Source organism: Mugil cephalus, chromosome 12, assembly GCF_022458985.1.
Source record: "Mugil cephalus isolate CIBA_MC_2020 chromosome 12, CIBA_Mcephalus_1.1, whole genome shotgun sequence".
Classification (NCBI taxonomy): Eukaryota; Metazoa; Chordata; class Actinopteri; order Mugiliformes; family Mugilidae; genus Mugil; species Mugil cephalus.
In genome coordinates, this window is record NC_061781.1 from 24,352,961 (window position 1) to 24,372,085 (window position 19,125).

Genomic DNA, 19,125 nt, shown 5'->3' on the forward strand with positions numbered 1-19,125 from the left:
TTCTCATTCGGGAATATTTCCATTTGAGCACACAGGGATAATCAGCTGTGTCTCATGGAGAGTAATAAGTGCGTGATGGCTTATTTCCAAATTCAATTTGAGGCGAACATCAAGAGGTGATATTTTTCTTTCTATATGATGCATATGTTCAGTCTGCGGGCACGCGGGAGAGGGCTGTAATTGGGCGTGATTAAAGTCAATGCCGCGTTCAGCACGTGAGCACGACTCCCACATTCTCCCACTGTACTGACAGGTTATAATTTGACACATGATTTATGAGCTGACGTGAGGAACGCTGCTCATTCTCCACGGCTCATGCACAGTCGTTTGCATTATGATCTATCATTTGAATATTCAGGGAGACGTCTGATTGTCCCAAAGTCATTCTGCAGCAGGACGGAGAACCTAGAAGTAAAGCTAGAGTCATAAAGAACTATGACCAGCCGCCATCAGAACAACGAGTTCTGCAGCAGATGGTTTAAAGCAAATAGACTGAAAGACTCGTCTCCACCTCTTCCTGTTGGTCACACTGACCATCTTGCTCATTTGAGCAAGAGATTTGGATTATTCACTGTACTTATTATTATTATTATTATTATTATTATTATTTTCATGGTGAGATCACTTCATGGAGTGGTTGTTATGGCAACCATCAATCACAATGACATCACAATGACGTCTTGTTTCTATAAAATGAAACTTCTCACCTGAATTGAAACATTATATTAACTGCTAACTACCTTTTTGAGGTGTTGTGGGCCCAACTTAACGAAACATCAGTGAAGTGAGGTGCCCACTTGAAAACCACAATGATGCGCAGCTGTTGGCTAGGCTAGTTAGCTGGTGTCTTCTTGTTGGTAGCTGACTGCTAGCCTGCTGGCCTTCTAAGTGTGTTTTGCCTGGGATCTTGGCACACGGGAGTTTAACATCTTATCCTGTGTATTAATGAATCCTTAAATGACAAGTCCCATGCACTAACATGTCGGAGGTGGCGCTTATGACCTATACTGCAGCCTCCAGACACCAGGGGGAGCTATACTTGCTTTAGCTTGACTTTATAGGAGCTCTCTTGGCGTCTACCTGTATTTTTACAGGCTGTGGTTTGAACCCAAACAATCTCAACTCCAAATCCTTTCATTGCATCGAAATGTCTCTCACATCTTTTTACTTGCATCAAAGTCCATTTATCACTTTTGTGAATGTCTGGTTAATTGACAACGCTACATTCCATCGCTGCTGGATTAGGACAATGATTTAATCATTGGACTGACTGATTTATAAATGCTATTTCTAACTTATCCAACTCTGGAGAATACGGTGAGTGACTAAATGTCATGTTGGGTTGGCGACAGACTCAGAGGTTGGTAGCTGTTGTTGTAGATGTCACCCATCGGGCGACTTCACAGAGGTTTCATCTACCATTATACAGCACGATAGAAAAAAGACGAATTACTTTTCATGTGGCGTCTGTTTCTGATGATGGCATCTTGATAAAAAAAAATAAATACAGTTGTACCCAATCAGCTAAAATTGTCACTGTTAAATGTGTCACATTCTCCTATTCTACTCTTTTCCTAACCTGAGCCGAGACAAGACCATAAAAGGCTTAAAATAAAGTCTCTACACAATCAAATATTTTGGTGATTATGTTGACGATCAGCCTATTCCTTGGAATTGCATTCGCTATTTCAGTTGTAAACATTAGTTCTGAGAGGCAGAGACCTGTTTACCTGTTTATAAGTGGCTTAAGCAAACAGAATCGATGACACCGCTGAGCTACAGGTGAGGACACGAAGACAAGCAGATATGGACAATTATCTGTTCTCAGGGGAAAGTGACTTTCAGCGGGAGGGTTGGATCATCCTATACACTCAGTGTGTGTTACTGGCATCTGATCCAAAATGACATATCTGTATAATGGAATCTGTAACAAGACAGGCAGGTGGTCTGTAAATGATCATTTACTTTGGACAATGTTCGGGCAAAGAGCTCCACAGGAAGATGCTGCAGCAGGAATCTACTCCTTCCATAGATGCTGCAGCAGTGTTGTTAAACTGGGAGCGATATTTTCTGTTTTTGGTGTGTCTTTGTGCATTTTCTCGAGTTGCAGTGCGTTTATTCCTCAGGGTCAAGTTCAGGATCACAGCCACAAACGGATTATTGAACGGACACTGGCTCCGGGTGCTCTGTTTGAAGTGACTGCTCCCATTTCTTTTTGGAAAGTCATTCAAAAAAAAAAAAAAAAAAACTACAAAGGCTTGAAACCACTCTCTGCAAAGAGATGGAACATTAAATTATAAAAAAAAAAGAGGCTATGTTGCAGGAAAAAAGCCGTAGAGCCACATGGAGTCGTAAAAGAACCACAGAAAGATGGAGAGAGACACAAGGTGACCTCTAACAGAGACAAACACAATAGCATTTGCAAAGGTTTTTTGTTTCTTTGCTTCGAGGCAGTAAAAGATGGGAGGCTGTTTTTATTTATTTCTTTTTTTACACATATTCTGCTTTAATCTGCTCACAGATTCACTTTAATAGACTTATGTCATTTAGACGTTTTCTCCTGGTAAATGTGGCCCTGTATTAACACAGGCATTTCAGCTGGTTCCAGCGTGAGTTACAGCCGCCCATCCAGCCAGTATGTCAGCGGTAAAGTGAGACTATTTCGACATTTGGATTGCCTCTTACGATGCAAACCAGCCTCTCTCTGCACATCACATCAAATCACACTCGCTGCCTGTCCTCATTGCACGGGAGGAAAATCCCGATCAGAGCCATTTTCCGCTCGTGCCCACGACTCAAACAGAGGCCTCTCTGTGTTCACGCTGCAGCTACAGTCAGTGGCGGTGGATGGGAGCGTGACATGCGTTCAGATAGTTGGCTTCCGGTTGGTAAAGTAACCAGAGTCTGACACCGATGTGCAAAGCTTTTACCTCTTTTCACTCGGTTAGATCACCAGAGAGCGATGGCTTCTTGGGTTTAACTCACTTTGGCTGACGCTGGTTTAGATGAGGATAATTGACATGAATCTCTAATGGCTAAAATTAAAGTTTTTAATGTTCTCTCTGCAGCCGGGTTCTGTATTCAGACAAAGATAGTGAGTACAAACCATTGACTGTTTATACTATGGACAAACTCATCGTGACGTCACCCACTGGATTCTGAACCTCGAAAAATGAAGCCTTAAGTGGGCGGAGCCTGCGGTCGCCATGTTGGATGAACTTTACTCCGCCCACACACAGCTACTCCAAATATGGACATGGGGGGGTCGTGTCGGACGTTGAGACCTGCCCACCCAACGCTCTGCTTCCTGTTAGCTCAGGCCACCACCTGTTGTCATGAATAGTGAATTAATATATCAGGACCAGGCTGTGAACATGTTTATTAATGCTGTGAAGTTGGGCTTTTTAACATGGGGGTCTATGGGGATTTGCTCCCTTTTGGAGCCTCTAGTGGCCACTGGATGAACTGCATTTTTTTGCACTTCTGCAGGGCTTCATCGTTCAGTCCTGGAGGATGATGCCTGATACAAACATGCGTTTTTGAACATTTTCTGTATTTTCACAGAGCCAAGCTAGCAGTGTAACACTGTTTCATGTCTTTATGCTAAGCTAAGCTAACCAGCTGCTGGGTGCAGATTAATATTTAGTGGTATCACGGTTGTATTTGATCAAATGAATCCAGAATCCTCCAGATAGTGATCAGTTTTTGTCAGATTTGTTAAAAAAAACAAAACAAAAGCAACAGCTTTTAGCAGCAGCTGCTAAATGAATCAGAATCAGCGTTAATGAAGTGCAACTAATAATCTCAACCTGAGCAGCAGATTATTATTGATCGATGTTAATTATTGAGACATAACAGCTGGAACGTCACAACTTTAAGGACGATTATTCACAAAACCACTCCAATTATCGAAGGTCCTGTCGTTTCACATCTGTGAGCTTAATGAGCTCCAGGTATCGATCTGGTGCATGAAAAGCTGCAGCGAGCCTGTGTCTCTTAAAGGCAAAACAATCAGCTGATTCTTCTTTTTTTTTTTTTTTGAAGAGCCTCCAATTAATTACTGGCATACCTACAAACACACACACACTGCAAAAAAGATATTTCAAGAACGCAAAAAATCCTCGCATCAAAGATATACATATATATTTTGTTCAGACACAAGAACTTGATTGAATCTAGTAATGTTGTTTTTGCAGTGCATCCTTGTTATACAGAATAAATAAATAAATAAATAAATAGTATACATAAATAAGCAAATAAAGTCTAATTTTGGATGGATTTCCTTGTCACACCGACATAAACAACACCAATTCTCCACCATGTGTGGCATTAAATCACGAAGCTCAAGTGGAAAAGTAACAGGAAACCTGATGAAAGCACTTTGTTTAGTTTCATATGGGGAAGGTGGAGTTTCGTCAGTGCTCCAGATCTGATCTGATCTGATCTGATCTGATGTTTCCACGTGACTTCATGTCTCTCCGGTGCTGCTTGTGTCCATTGTCAATTTATTCACCAGTGGTTGGTTTCTGTTGCACTCACATGCATAGACCAACCTCGACCAAATGCTGGTGAAACTGGTGGAAGGAAACGCGCTCAGAGAGGCCTCCTGCTTTAATAAAGATCAAATCAGAATCAGCTTGTTCCTCTTCAGTCTCACTGTGAAAGGTGAAATTTGCCTCCAATATCAACATCCTGAAAATCTTTTAGCAGAATATTTTGGTAAATAGCTCCCTCCTCCTCCTCCTCCTCCCTCTCTTATGCTGCCTGGTATTTTTCCTCTCTCTCCGTCCCGGTGTCATTAACAGTGATTTATACGAGGCCCTGCTGGAACAAGGATGGTGCCAATAGGTGCGACGCGGGTACATCGTCCCGGCCGCCGCCGCCCGGCCCTGCACGCTCACCCTGCTGCTCGCTGGTGATTGATCAATGCAAAGCAGAGGAAACACACAGAAAACACAAAATTAGTGGGTGCGTTTTGCTTCGGCAGACACCAGCTACCGTGATGAATAAAGAGGCTGGAGGTTTGTTTTGGAGAGCAGGCCGGTGGTGTCTTGAGTTTCTCCCTGATTTCCTGCGTCAGTGAGTTTATTCATATCAGACAAACATTCCTGTCTTGTCTTTCTCCACCAGTGAGAAGGTTCCTGCGAGCCTCACACGTCTGCCTCAGTTTAAATCCAGTAATTATGAAAGTGTCGGATCACCAGAACAGAAAATGGGCCAGACCGCAAAGAAGTCTGAAAATAGAATAAGTGGATAGCACTCACACAGTTTGGGCACTGACATAATTTGGGTTATTTATACAGCAGCTAATGAAAACATAAGATATAGCCGTATAATTTGCTTCAAGTGCAGACTCTTACCTTTAATTTGACAGCAGATATATTCAAATTTAAGTAAATATGATGTACAGACTGACATAATTTGCATACACAGTCTCTATTTTCAGTGATTCATTTACACTTTAAACTCACATCTTTATATAATTTCACTCTGGATTTAGTCACATACCTTAGATATCTACAGACTTTTAAGATCCTATATGCATTTTGAAAAAAACTGTTAAAACAAACACATATTTAGAGATATATAATTAAAAAAAGGGAGCTGAAAAATGCCTTAATCACAGCGTTACATAATCCCGGGGTCACTGACGGATTATTACTGCCCTCATAAACGAACACAGACAAACTAATTTACTAATTCCCCCTCTGCGTGGTCCACATACATCCGTATAATTTGCACAAGTGCCATCAGGTTACGTAATGGGGAGAGATGATCTCATTAGACCATGAGGAGATAAATAAAGGAGAGTAAAAGTAAGGGTAGACTTTTATCAATAAAGACTGAGAGAGGACGGGTCACAGATTTTACATTCATTCATTCATTCATTCATTCATTCATTCATTTTGGATGAGTTCTGGAGGCAGCTCAGTTTTTTTTTAACACGTTTGTTGCTCACAGTTAATTAATTACTACTACATAATCACTATTATTCATAATAAATACTCAGAGATGATGTACTTTTAATTAGGTATCACAAAAAAACATAAAATAAAGGAAAAGTAAACTTTGATTATTGTGAAGGTTTATTTATTTATTTATTTCAGTCAGTTGGACAAACCAATACCATATATATACTATACTGTATATATACTAATACAAGACAAAAAAATAAATAAATAAATAAATAAATAAATAAATAAATCATGACCAGAAACACATGCTCACAATATTTTCCAAAGTTTCCAAGGCAGTTCCTGAGTGCCCCTCTGTTCATAATGTTGTTTTATATCGACTAATACTATTATTTTATAATCTATTAAGTGCGTTACATAATTTCATTCCAAGTTGTTCCCTAAACAACTTACACCTTCTACTGTTCTACACCTTTGTTTTGCATTCGTTCTGGTCTTTATTTTTTTTGAACATGTATATCCCTCTTAGCTGATATTGATGGAAGCATATTATTGTTTACTTTGTTTTGAATGAATTTAAGGATAAGTATAGTAGGTTTGTATATGCACCTCTCATTAATCCATGGATCATGCTCCATGAGGTTGACCAGCCTCACCCCGTCACATCAACCTGGTTCAGTGTTTGCACAGAGAGAATCTTCTACTGGAAGCCCGGCTGCTTCTTTCCAGGCCGGACTGTTTTTGGCTCAGGACTGTCCTTCCCATATGGCCTGATCTGGCACCAGCGCGCTGTACTCTTCACTCGGCTGAACACTAAACAACAATCAGTCACGTTCTCTTCACAGGCTGTGCCATGGCTGTTAATCATCAGTTTATTTAACGCTTTAATGACTTTAAGTGTGTTTTCTTACGTCCTCCACACGTCGTAGCTTAGCGTAGCTTACATTTATTCTCACAATGACGTGGAGAGAGTCGAGGTTTAGAGACTTTCAAAACCAGAGGAGAGGCATAAAGATAAGATTTGTGTTTGAAAATCATTATAGAGCTAATTAGCATTCTATCTTAAGTAGTTGTTATTTATCTTGTTTAGCTGCCATGTCAAAATGTTAAAAGTGATTTATAAGCATAACTTTCCTGATGTTTTTGTCTGGCATGTGGTTCAACATGACGTAAGTCCTTCATGTCATGGGAAACTGGATGCAGCCATTTTTGTGCCAACACCAAAGCCATTCTAAGTCTGGCTCTCAGACCAATGTGACCTTCACACGCCACAAAAGGGCTAAAGAATGCTTCGAAACTCACACAAAAATCTCTAGAGATCTCTAGAGATCTGTCTTAACCTCCTGAGACCCTGCGCCTCATATGGGGACGTTAAGTTTTAGGTTCGTGGCAGATTATTCCGATTCATTTAAACTTTTATCCACATAAGTAGATAGTGGTTGGTGTAAAAGCATGATAGCGTTCATTTCAACTGATTCATTCTACAGCCGATCACGTAGCAAAAGTGGACAAAACCTCATCAAAGTTTACAGTTGAAACTTTTCTAGTTTAATATGACAGACAACGAGCTATAACTTCACTAATTAGCAGCTAGTCATTTGAAAACATTGGGACTTTATTATTTGAAATTTTTCGATTTTGTTACATATTGGTGACTTATCCCTGAAATAATCCCTGTGTCCACATATGAGGGCATTTTTTTTTTCCAAAAACTACTTCCTGTTCAAAGATGATGGCTGGTTTTTATAGTTCTTAGGTCCTACTGATCCCAAATAAAGAGAAATGGAATACTTCAATTATTAAAAATGTCACATTTTGCAGATGATACTGTAGTATTTTTACTTAATCAGGATTTTAAATGCAAAAGTTTTACTGCATAATAAAAACATGATGTAATGTTTTTTTAGGAGTTGTTGTACTACTATTTATTTATATATTTTTTACAGTTCTCTGTCATATAACCCTCCTTTTATACACGGTTTAATTAACCTCACGTTTATAATGGTTGCCACATAGTCAATTAGTCAAATTTTATAGGCTTGTTACATTTTATGCTAAAATGTAAAAGCTTAGTTGCGTCATCGCTGCTGTTTTTTTGTTTTTTTTAATTGGTTGCTTCACTGTTGTCACTGAGATGATTGAGTTGAACTGGTCTTTTGTCCATGGGCTGGACAGACTCTGGTCAGGATCTGATCAGCTCTTTGTGTTGATTGTCTCTACACAGTTTGCTGGGTTTCTGTTGATTCCCTCCCTTTATTTAGAAAGGTCAGTACAGCCCAGCTGGTGCTCTGTGCTTTTCACCCTCAGGATGCAATAAATCGTGCAGCTGTTTTATTAGCGACTCACCTCTTTTCACCAGCCTTGAATCCTGCACATTAACATTCGCAGAGTCAACGTGTTTGTGCTTCGGGGGAGTGGGAGGGTTGAGATGAAGTCATGGCTGAAACCTGAAGACATTTCACGCATTCGCTTCATTAGAATGGTATGAAAACGCCTCAACACAGGACCTTCAGAACTAATGATGAATCTGTCTCTGTCTCCATAGGGACCAGGAGACGTGAGCTGCTGCAAGTCAACAGTAAGTCATAACTTTATCTTTACTGTCTCGTCTTCTTGCTGCTGTCAGTCTGCAGTCACCTCAGGTCATAGAGTTAAAGGTTTTTCCAGAAGACTCCATTATGTCTGACCGTATTTCAGCCATTAATGACGTTTCTGTTTAAAGCTGATGAGATGAGATGAGATGAGATGAGATGAGATGGGATGGGATGGGATGGGATGGGATGGGATGGGATGAGATGGGATGAGATGGGATGAGATGAGATGAGATGAGATGAGATGAGATGATCACCAGTTGATAGTCAAACCATTGTTTGGTACGTTGTGCTTCAGTTCAGTATAGTTTTGACACATACATAGTTTTACAAATCTGTTTTTGCTGCTTTAAATGTCCAATAGTTTCCTTTGAGAGTTTTTTATGGATTTGGATCTTTAGACATATATCGTTCACACCATCAGCCACAACATTATGACCACTGACAGAAGAAGTGAATAACTGGATGTTGCATAGACATGTAGCACCCACCTAGACCAGATCAGCACCTCCCTCCCCCCTTGATGGCGGCAGTGATTCCCAGTAGGATGCAGACAAGATGCACACAAAACACTTCAGGAACAACTCAAAATAACACGAAGGACAGCACAAGGTTGTGTATATATACATATATAGCCTCCAAATCCATGCTACTGTTGCACACGTTTGAAAAAAAAAATGAATACTTGAACTTGTGTACAAAATGATAATAATAATGTATATTTATATACAGCACTAGGCCAAGTTGAGTATAGAACACATATAAATAGGGGGTCCCCATTTAATCTCTCCATCAGTTTGGGGTCCTTGGCCTGAACTAGATCCCAAACAAGTGTAAAAAAAGTAATTGAGTATAGGGTAATTAAAAGTCAGTCTTTAATATCGTTTTTGATCCACCCCAACATTTCAGTAAAGCCTGCGTATTGTTTTTCCCATGTGGTGTCAAACAGCTGGGCTTCACTCAAAACACCAAACTTTGAAAGTATTTTCAAAACATCCACTAGAGTTAATACCAGAGCCAAAAAAGCAGATTTTGCTTTGATCATGAGTAAAATTAGCAGATTTGATCAACGTTACTGTACGGTTGAGCCTTTGTAAGATCTTCTGGCTTCACAAGCTGGAAATGTTTGGACTGAGACAGCTGAGCAGCTATATAATCTATATATCAGGACGTTTATGTATTTTGCTTTGATGTTCTCTGGCTCTGGTTCAGATTTCTGTTGAAACTGTCGTGTAGGTAATTCATCACTGCAGACATATTTCTGCTTTGAGTATTTTTACTAGTAGCACATATTTCTTCTTTGATTTACAGTGTGTGCATTCAGACAGACGTCCGTGCATTCAAAGTGTCTTTGGTTATATATGTGTGTGTGTGTTTGTTTGAGTGTGTTTACTAGAGGCTGAGAAAAAGCAGTAAGGCTGGATTAGGATGGATTAACACCAACAGCAGCCATCATTTCACATGCTTTCTCCTCCCTCTACCTTTTACATTTCTCCTTCTCTTATTCACCACCTTCTTCTGTTTTCTTCCTCTTTTCTTCTTGTCTCTGATGTTTTCACTGTCTCTTCTGCTGCAGAATATTCCTTTGTTTTCTCTTCCCTTCCCTTCCTCCTGTGTCCCTGTTGTTCCACCCATCCTTCCTCTTCCTGTTTATGCCCCCTTTCTCTTCAGCCATCCTCTATTTACCCTTACTTACCTCTATGCCTGCATCTCCCCGCTTTCTCTTCCCTCTGTCTCACCTCTCATTTGTCCTCCATTTCTCTTCTTTCTCCCTCCTCACCTCACCCCTCTACTCCTCCCTCCCTCCCACCCTCTCCTCCACGTCTTTGGAGACAGCAGAGGAGCACAGGGAGCAGCAGCACAGGCCAGAATTTACATCTTGATATATCAGTTTCCTGCAGCAGCGGAGGCGGTGATGGATGGCGTGCTGCCCGGCGCCACGGCGCTGCCATGAGTTACCGTGGTGATTACCAGCAGAGACGGCCACTCACTGGCCACTTCATCACGGTGACTGGTAGAGAGGAAGGCGAGAAAAGAGGGGGAGAAAAAGGAGAGGGGGGACAGAAAAACACAATTGGAGGAGAGTCATGGATAAAAGGCAGCGATGGGTGGTTGTTTGGGGCGGATGGAGGGTCAGGATAAAAATACAGGATCGGATAAAACAATAGATATTCAGATAAGTTTAATTCAGGTGAGGCCGTTATGTCTTGTTTGTCCAAGCAGCAACGTCAGCCTATTAAAAATTAAGACAAGATTCTCTGTTTTTCTCATACGCCAGCGCAGCGGTTGTAGAGCATGTGCACATATGTTGTCAAGTTAAAGTCTGATTGAGGCGTATACATGCCAGAGAAAATCGATTTCCAATCACATTATCTGGGCGTCTTAATCGGATACGAAGAACTCTGATTTTAGTCTGAGTGACGTGTTTACATGCACTTAAGTTATCCAGTTAAATTTGTTTTCTTTCACGTGCATATAAACGTACTGTGTGATAAGCAGAATCAATGATGGCATTGGTATCAATAAAGTCTTATCACTGTCCATCCCTTCTCCATCAAGCTTACAACCACACACACAGTACAACGATCTCTGCCCAGGAACATCAGCATCATGGAGCTCATAGAGTGGCCGCATTAACCCCGCCCACTTCTCATTTCTGACCAATCGTAGTATAGTTACCAGACACCACACGAGAAAAAAGTTATGTCTCGTTGATGTGTGTGAACAAGCTGCCAGAAACTCCCAAACGAACAAAATGACGCCATGTTCAGTAGTGAGAACAGAATTATTGTGGAGAATTAAATTTTATCAAGGCTTAAAGTTGTGCATATTTAAGGGCGTGGCTGCTTTGAGTGACAATGATGACTCCTCCTCTTTGATTATTTATTAATGAGTCAAGATGGAGGCGGCCAGAGACGCCACACTGAGCTTCAGGAATCCTGTAGGTAACATCACAGTGGGTTCATGCACCGTTAGTCTTTATTCTGCAGTAGTAGTTTAGTATTTAGGCTGTGATTTAAAAAAAAAAGACTCTTTAAGTCTATATTTTGTGCGTTAGGTTGAAAATCACTGGTCTGATTTTAGGAGCTGGGTTTAATTTGCTGAAGTGCAGCGCAGGCATGAAGTAACAAATTGCAAGAAACAAGCTGAGCTGCATGTTTCTGTGTTGTGTTGTGTTTTCTGTATAAGTGTCTGTGTTCAGCTTATGATGGATATTTTCTTTGTTGTTTTCTAGCTGCTGTGTCTTCTCCGCATAATTGCCAGAAAGAAACTTTGTCCTTGTACATAATACAAAAGACAACACATTATAAAGTGTTAAAAAGCTGATGCAGGCTTGACTCTAGTTGGTTTGAGGCTTAAGTCTTTTTCCTTGTAAAAACCCAGAGCGGCAGTCTCTCTTTTTTCCTCCATCCCGTGGTTTGGTGATTTCATGTCTAGACCGGCCGCTGCCTGCCATCCAGCCGAGGGAAAATCTGACATGTCCTCCTCCCTCCTGCCCTCCATAAAACCTGAGGAAAAACAGATCGATGCCGGGCAGCTCGCTCATTTTGCTGTGGGCTTATTGAAATGGAAAGTTACAAGTTCTTGGTCGTGTCAGCGCTGCGGCACTCGTGAAGGAGGACCTGGGCTTTATAACGCAGGTCAGGTCATCGGGACGACTTCTTTTCACAAACAGAATAATGGCGTTCGATTCCTTTTCTAAAACGTTCATTGTGGTCCAAATAAAGTAGACGTTCATGGTTTTTAGACTTACAGATTCTATCCTGCACAATGTCTGTGAAGGTTTTCAGCCATCCAGGTCATAGTATACCCCCCAAAAAAACGTTAAAAGACGGCAACTGGACTTGGGATTGGGACCTCAGCTCCTGCACCAGTCCCTGTTTTTGGATATAATTGTGCAATCAGATTATTTTTGTTCTGATGTCACCTGTAAGTAAGAAGACTTCTACCTACTCAGCATTGGTCGTCGTCTCATGTATGATATGTAAGCTGTTACAATTTCCCATTAAGGTTTTACACGAACAAACATAAAATGCTTTTAAAGTGTATTGCGGAGCTTAAATACGAACTGGCTCTTTGTAGTTGGGACATATGGTTAGGGTGCCTCCTGGAAACGTTCCCCCTTTTACCGGACATGAAAGAGACCTCAGGTTAGACCCAGAATGAGCTGCAGTGATTGCATATCCTGTCTGTCCTGAGAAGGCCTCGGGATGAGGAACTGAAAATCGTTACTAGGGAGAGGAACGTCTGGAAGACTTAGACCGTTCCCACTGTGGATTAGAGGCTGGATGGTTGGATGCACTTTCAAATTAAAGGATCACTGTCTGCTTAGAGGCCACTGTCTGCACTTGGCCCAAGTCAAAATATGTTAAATTGTCTAGTGTTTCACAAAAATTCAAGAAAAATTTGATTATTTTTTTGGTCCCATTTTCTTTCCCATTGATCATCTCACCCATGACACTTTGTAGGACTTGTAGTAAAATAGAACGTCTTTATTGATGGTGCCTTTTATTTACCTCGGAGCTGGGAATGACGTCACACCTGATTTGTTGGCGTTCCAGTTACAAAAGTCGGAAAACTATAAGGCTTCTAAAATTTTTTTACTAGAATTATTTACAGTGATGAAATCTACAAGACCACGAGGCAGAAATTTACAAAAATATTCAAAAGTTTTAATTGTGGAAAAAAATACATTATTAATCCCAGTTTGCCACAGTGGTGCTCGGCTCTGTTTTCAGCTTGTGGCCTTTATCAGGGTCATCAAGAAACACACTGCAAAGGACATTTTAAATATTACATTAAGTACAAAAGAACCTGACCCCTAGTTTTGGAGGAACTGCAGTCAAGTAATTAATGAGTTCATTCTTTATCCTCCTCATCATCACTGTTATCGTCTCCTAACTGCTCCACATTCCTCGTGTTCCCAGCCACGATCATTTTTAACACTGTATCTGTTTGACATCTAAAACACACACCAAATTATATGTATTTATATTTATATAACCCAACATTCAACTAGTCATCAGTCATCATGATACAGCAGGCTGTTTATATAAAAATACAATATAGGTTAAAAAATATCTACTAAATATCATTTAAACCTTTAATACGTTTGATTAAATAATAAAAAGACTGTATGTTGCTTTGTGGGATGCACAGTTGATGAAATGCAAGATTTGCAAATAAATGTCCTTTTATTACCTGCTGCATCTATATTGGTTTTACTATAAAATAAGTTGCGAAATATATATTTTTTCAGCGTTTTGTCAGCGTAGATAACTATTGACAATTTGAAAGTTTACCTTACCTTAACTTTTTCAAAATTGGCAAAAATATCCAAAAGAAAACAAATCTAAAACTAATTCACAGTGAGGATGTAGAGCTCTCAAAAACTCATGTATCAAATATAATGTAATACAAATGGCGACACGGGGTTAAATGGGATTATAAATGTGGAACATTTGTTTGTATTTGTCACCAAAGTAAAGGATCTCTGATAAAAACACTAACTGACCATCGGCAGCAAAGAGGAGATGGTGTGAGTTGTTCCCTGTTTCCATAGCGACAGTCTTTCAGCGCCATCATCCCCTCATCTTTATCGTGTCAACAAAACCAAGACCTTGTAGTGAAGAGGTGTCAGGCAAAAAATATGCTACTTTTAAAACTGATATATGAATAATAACTTGGATGGATTCAGGTGGACGAAGAGAACATCACGTTAAGTCAAAGTCTCATTACTCATAAAATATGTAAACCAGGACGTGTTGTGTTTCTAGTAATATTTAGTGCTACAGATAAGTCACATGGGGCCTGTGTGTGCAGAGTGGGTGTAGAGATGTGTGTTTTTTTCCTGGATGTTGAATTATTTACCGGCGCATGGTCCGACCTTGAGGTGTCCTCTTTGGCCTGAAAGATTTTCTCCTCCTCCTCCTCCTCCTCCTCCTCCTCCTCCTCTCTGCTAACGCTCACTCAGTCTGCAGACTGTTCCTCTCTGGTCTGGGAGGTCTGGGAGGTTTGAAATCTGTCATCCACTACTGTTTAATACTTCATGGCAGCAGCAGGAGGAGGAGGAGGCGACGGTGTCAGATCCATGAACGTGCTCATGCAGAAGAACATCAACCATGTTAACAAAATGTCAGAGACTCCTTTACATGTGTCTTGCCTCTAGAAAAATGCCTTTCATAGCAAAGATATGAAAGGTCTGTGGCTGCCTTTTATTCATATTTTAGTGCACACTGCAGCATGTTGCTGCCTTTGACCAAAAAAAGAAAAAGAAAAAGGAAGATCTGCACTTGATGCCAGACTTCTTTAGATGAAACGTTACCTCGTCCACTGTGAGCGACTCTAATCAGTGCATCACAGAAACAAGACGGACTCTGATTTGTTGATTAGTAGGGATGTGTATCGTTTTAAGGTTTTATCAGATACCAGTCAAACAGGTACTTCTGAAACGGTGCCCGAGTTTAAGGAATGGAAAACATACAAACTTTGTCCAAAAACGGTGTATAAATACAACAAACAAATAAATTAACAAATATAAAGTACAATTCACAACAAACATAATTCACAATTATCATATGCTTTTAAAAAATGCTGTGTGATCAGTCAAACTCCAGGTGTTGCACAGTATCTCCTTCCAGCACTTGTTGCATGTTGCTGAAGCCGAAGCCGAAGCTGATGCTGCATCTTGATGTGAAGTGCAGTTAAACTTCTGATCGTTTGACCGGATTTCCACCATATGTGGCACATACTGTTGAAAACTGACGTGATGTCACATGTAGCGTCGGCTCAGCAGTAGAGCTAAGGGAGCTAAGCTAAGCTAATTAAAAATACAATGGCACCAAAATGAAGCATCCAAACCTGAGCTGCGTTTGTGTCTGGTTGCTACTGTTAGAGTCACCAGGGACGTTATGGTACCGAGTATCAGTACGAACCCCTGTTGATGAGCCTCATCCAAATAAGATAAGATAAGATCAATACGATACGATAGATCAGATCTGCCTTTATTCATCCCACAGTGGGGAAATTCTCGTTGTTAACAGCATCAGAGACATTCAGCATCACAGACAGTGCACATATGAAATACATGTATATAAAATACAGGAATGACAAAAAATATATAAAAGGCTAAATTACAATCAGAAAACACACAGGTTAACTACATCTTCTAAAAGTTGTCACCAGTCTATGTGTTTGGGCAGCGCACACGTCCACCCCCCAGGTCTGAAATATAGTCAGGTCTGTTAGTGTGTTGTATGATTGTGCATATTTTTATTACTTTGCCTGTTGCCCTAAATGTCTAGTAAAGACCTAGTGATGATCCATGTCCATTATTTTATTATTATTATTATATTATAAACCACAGAGATAGTGTTTCTGATGGAAGAGGAGACACTGACTAGATGTTTGGCGTCATAAAAAGAGGTCTTTTTGTATTTTTGTGTGACAGGAATGTGGTTCAGTTCTGGTCGCCTTCGTGACATGTACATTCTTAGCATGATAATCTCTATCTCTCTATCTCTGTGAACACTATAAAACATGAATGTCTTTCTGTTCTGGCTGCCACTTCATGTGCTGAGGTGTTACTTATATATATATACTTATATACTCTAACACACTGAACCTTTCAGTTTTGTGTAATTATGCATCCAGAGTTTTGTCATCACGATTTAAAGAAGCTTATAGACGTTCGGTAGTTTTTCTGAATGTAAACGTAAAGCATAATAACCCGAGTCGTTCTTTTTTTAAAATTAATTTGTGATAGTGTTTATTTGGCACATGCATGCTGGATATACCCATATTTAACTTAATGCACTGTGAAATTAACATTATGACCCTCCACTGGGAAGAAATTCTTTAAAGAGAGACTCGACTAGATGGTCGATCTGCAGACATGAAAACAGTCGCTACGATTCTTTTCCCTTTAGTCTCCAAACAACGAGACAACAGCATCAGTATTTGGATTATAATAGTTTTATCTGCTGGTTGTTTGCTGGTCAGAGCCTGAGAATTTTCATCATTTCCTTATCTGATGTGTTTGAAGCTACCACTCAACAAAGACTCTAATGATGCAGATGCATCTGCGGTTTGCTTCTGCACATATACGGTAGACCTATAAAACTAAACCAGGTACATATGCATTAATACTTGGTGTGTGTGCAAGCAACCTATAGGAGATCAATAATACTTAGACTTTATTGATCCACAAGGGAAATTGCTTGGTAATAGCAGCTCAGTTGCATATAAAAAAAACAAAAAAAAAACACAGTTGAAACCCACAAGTAAGTAAGAAATAAATAAAAATTAAATTAAATTAAATTGAAAACAATAGAATAAATAATAATAAAAAAAGAAAAAGAAAAGATTTGCATATGTACAAGTACATAAATACATCTTAGATTTCATGTTGAGTTTCTTCATTCATTTAAATTTCATGTTAAAATATGCTGCCATGTGAAAAATGATTGAATAAATGATTTTTTTTACCAGAATGATCTTTAATTCCACACATAAGGACGTACAGAGAATATGCTTTAAAAAATAAAAAAAATATTCAACAATATATAAATAAAGGAGGAAGTGTACAGATTAAAGATAAAGCAAAAAAAAAAAAAAAGCTACTATTTATTTATTGTATAGGTCGATGGATTGATGAATAATAATTTGATCATTTGTTGCTGCCCTAGTTTAGTTCACCTTCATGCAGGATGGAGAAAAATCAGAAAAGGGTGAATGTCTTTTGGCATCATTGCCTGAAATCGTTCCGAGATGATTAGTGGAGTCTCTTAATATCCTGCAGTGTGATCCTGGTATGAGTCACTGGTGGAAGCTCAGGGGAAATAAACAGGGAAATGGGTCTTTTAACAGAAAGATGAACCAGATGCTCGGTGACAAGGAATTACATCACACAATGCATTCAGCTCTGACACAAACATGTGTAATATTGCATCTCATGAATATCAGGTCGTTATTCATACAGTAAGCTTATCGGCAAGGTTTTCTTTCTTTCTTTTTTTTTTTTAATAAAGAAAAACGATGCCTTTCCACCTCCCGCCGCTTTGATCGAGTCGCTGTGAAATCTGCCTCTGCTCATGCGTCCAAATTGACAAAGTGACTGAGCCGAGGGTTGAATAGACGCGGGATGCGACAATAGAGCCGAGCACCGGTTCGTCACAAAGACTCCGTGTCTGCACGTAGGAGGATGCAAAGCTGGCTCTCTGTGCTCGGGCCTTATCGCCCCTGATTCGATGCTTCCTCAGATTCACCCTCCCCCCCCAAAGGCATCTGGCTGCTCTTTAATTGCTGGTGTGAATCAGATGAGGAGACGTTGAATAAACGCCTCTGTGCAGCACTGCTTCCATTAATAAAATCACATCTCTGAAGGCATCTGCATGTGTGTGTGTGTGTGTGTGTGTGTGTGTGTGTGTGTGTGTGTGTGAGTGTGTGTGTGAGTGTCTTTCTGTTGTGCTGTATTTTGGAGGAGTGGTTGAATTTCAAATTTTTTTTGTTCTCTATATGTGCATTTGTTTGTGCATTTTTGCGGTTACCTCCCCATAAGGTGTTAATGAATATGTATGAGTGCATATGAATTGATGTGCACAGTGTGTGTGTGTGTGTGTGTGTGTGTGCAGTGCAGCAGCTTTAGTCCAGAATTGCTTCGGCTGTTTGTCTGACTATGCAGCCACCGTGTACAAGCTGAATAAACTTTATTGTTTGTCAGTGTTTGTCAGAATTACTGTGCGCCCACGGCTGAGACCGAACAGTGTGTTGGTGGTGATAAGAAAACCCCCCCGCTGTGATTTCTCCACTCTCGGCCCATTCTTCTCCAGAAAAAGCATCATTGTGACGAAGCGGTAATCTGTTTTTCTTTCTCCACGTTCCAGTTTATTCACCGCCGCTTTGGTTAGAGGTGCAACTCCTCTGCAGCATCAGCAAACTGGAGGGAAGAATCAAGAATCTTGAAGTGGAAATGGAAAAAAAAAAGAAAAAGAAAATGGCTCGTGTGTGGTGTTGTGGGACGTGTATCCTCTCAGAAGCGTGAGATCAGATGAAAGCAGCTGGAAGGAGTTTTTTCTAAGGAATAGTTGCTTTGCTCAGCGTTACAGATAATGATATGAGTTCTAACATCAGGAGTGGAGATGCTCCTTTGGTTTTAAACTAATTTAGTTGGTCCAGGTACTTGGAGACTATTTAATTCATTTTCTGTCGTAAACATAGAAAAACACAAGTTTCCTGTAGAGCAGTTTTAAAGCTCAGTCGCCATCATAGTGTCTGACGACACCAGGCCTCAACCTCCAGGTCTGAAGTGGCAGCTTGATGCTCAAAAGGGAGCGAATCCCCACAATCCCCCACATTAAAAAGCCCAACATTTTTCATTAAGGTTTAAATTCTGCATAATTAATTAAGGACGTTCTCGCTTTGAGCTAACAGGTCTTGGAGAGTTCTGTCCAGGCTTTAGCTCTGCCCCAACGTGACCCCCATTACCATATTTGGAGTATCCGGGAGTGGGCGGAGTAAAGCTGATCCAACATGGCTCCGCCCACTTCATTCTTCATTGTCAAGGTTCAGAATCTAGTGTGTGACAGTCGTATTTTTCTTCATCTCTAATGTGTGATATC

At 40.2% G+C, this 19,125-nt stretch overlaps 1 protein-coding gene across 2 annotated transcripts in view; it reads left to right on the top strand.

Moving 5' to 3' along the window:
- The window catches only part of enox1 (ecto-NOX disulfide-thiol exchanger 1), a 105,479-nt gene that overhangs the window by 24,828 nt on the left and 61,526 nt on the right, over nt 1-19,125 (top strand). For both annotated transcript variants that reach the window (XM_047601642.1, XM_047601641.1), the window contains exon 2: nt 8,461-8,493. The gene's annotated coding sequence lies outside the window, so the exon portion shown is untranslated. The remainder of the gene's footprint in view (nt 1-8,460; nt 8,494-19,125) is intronic.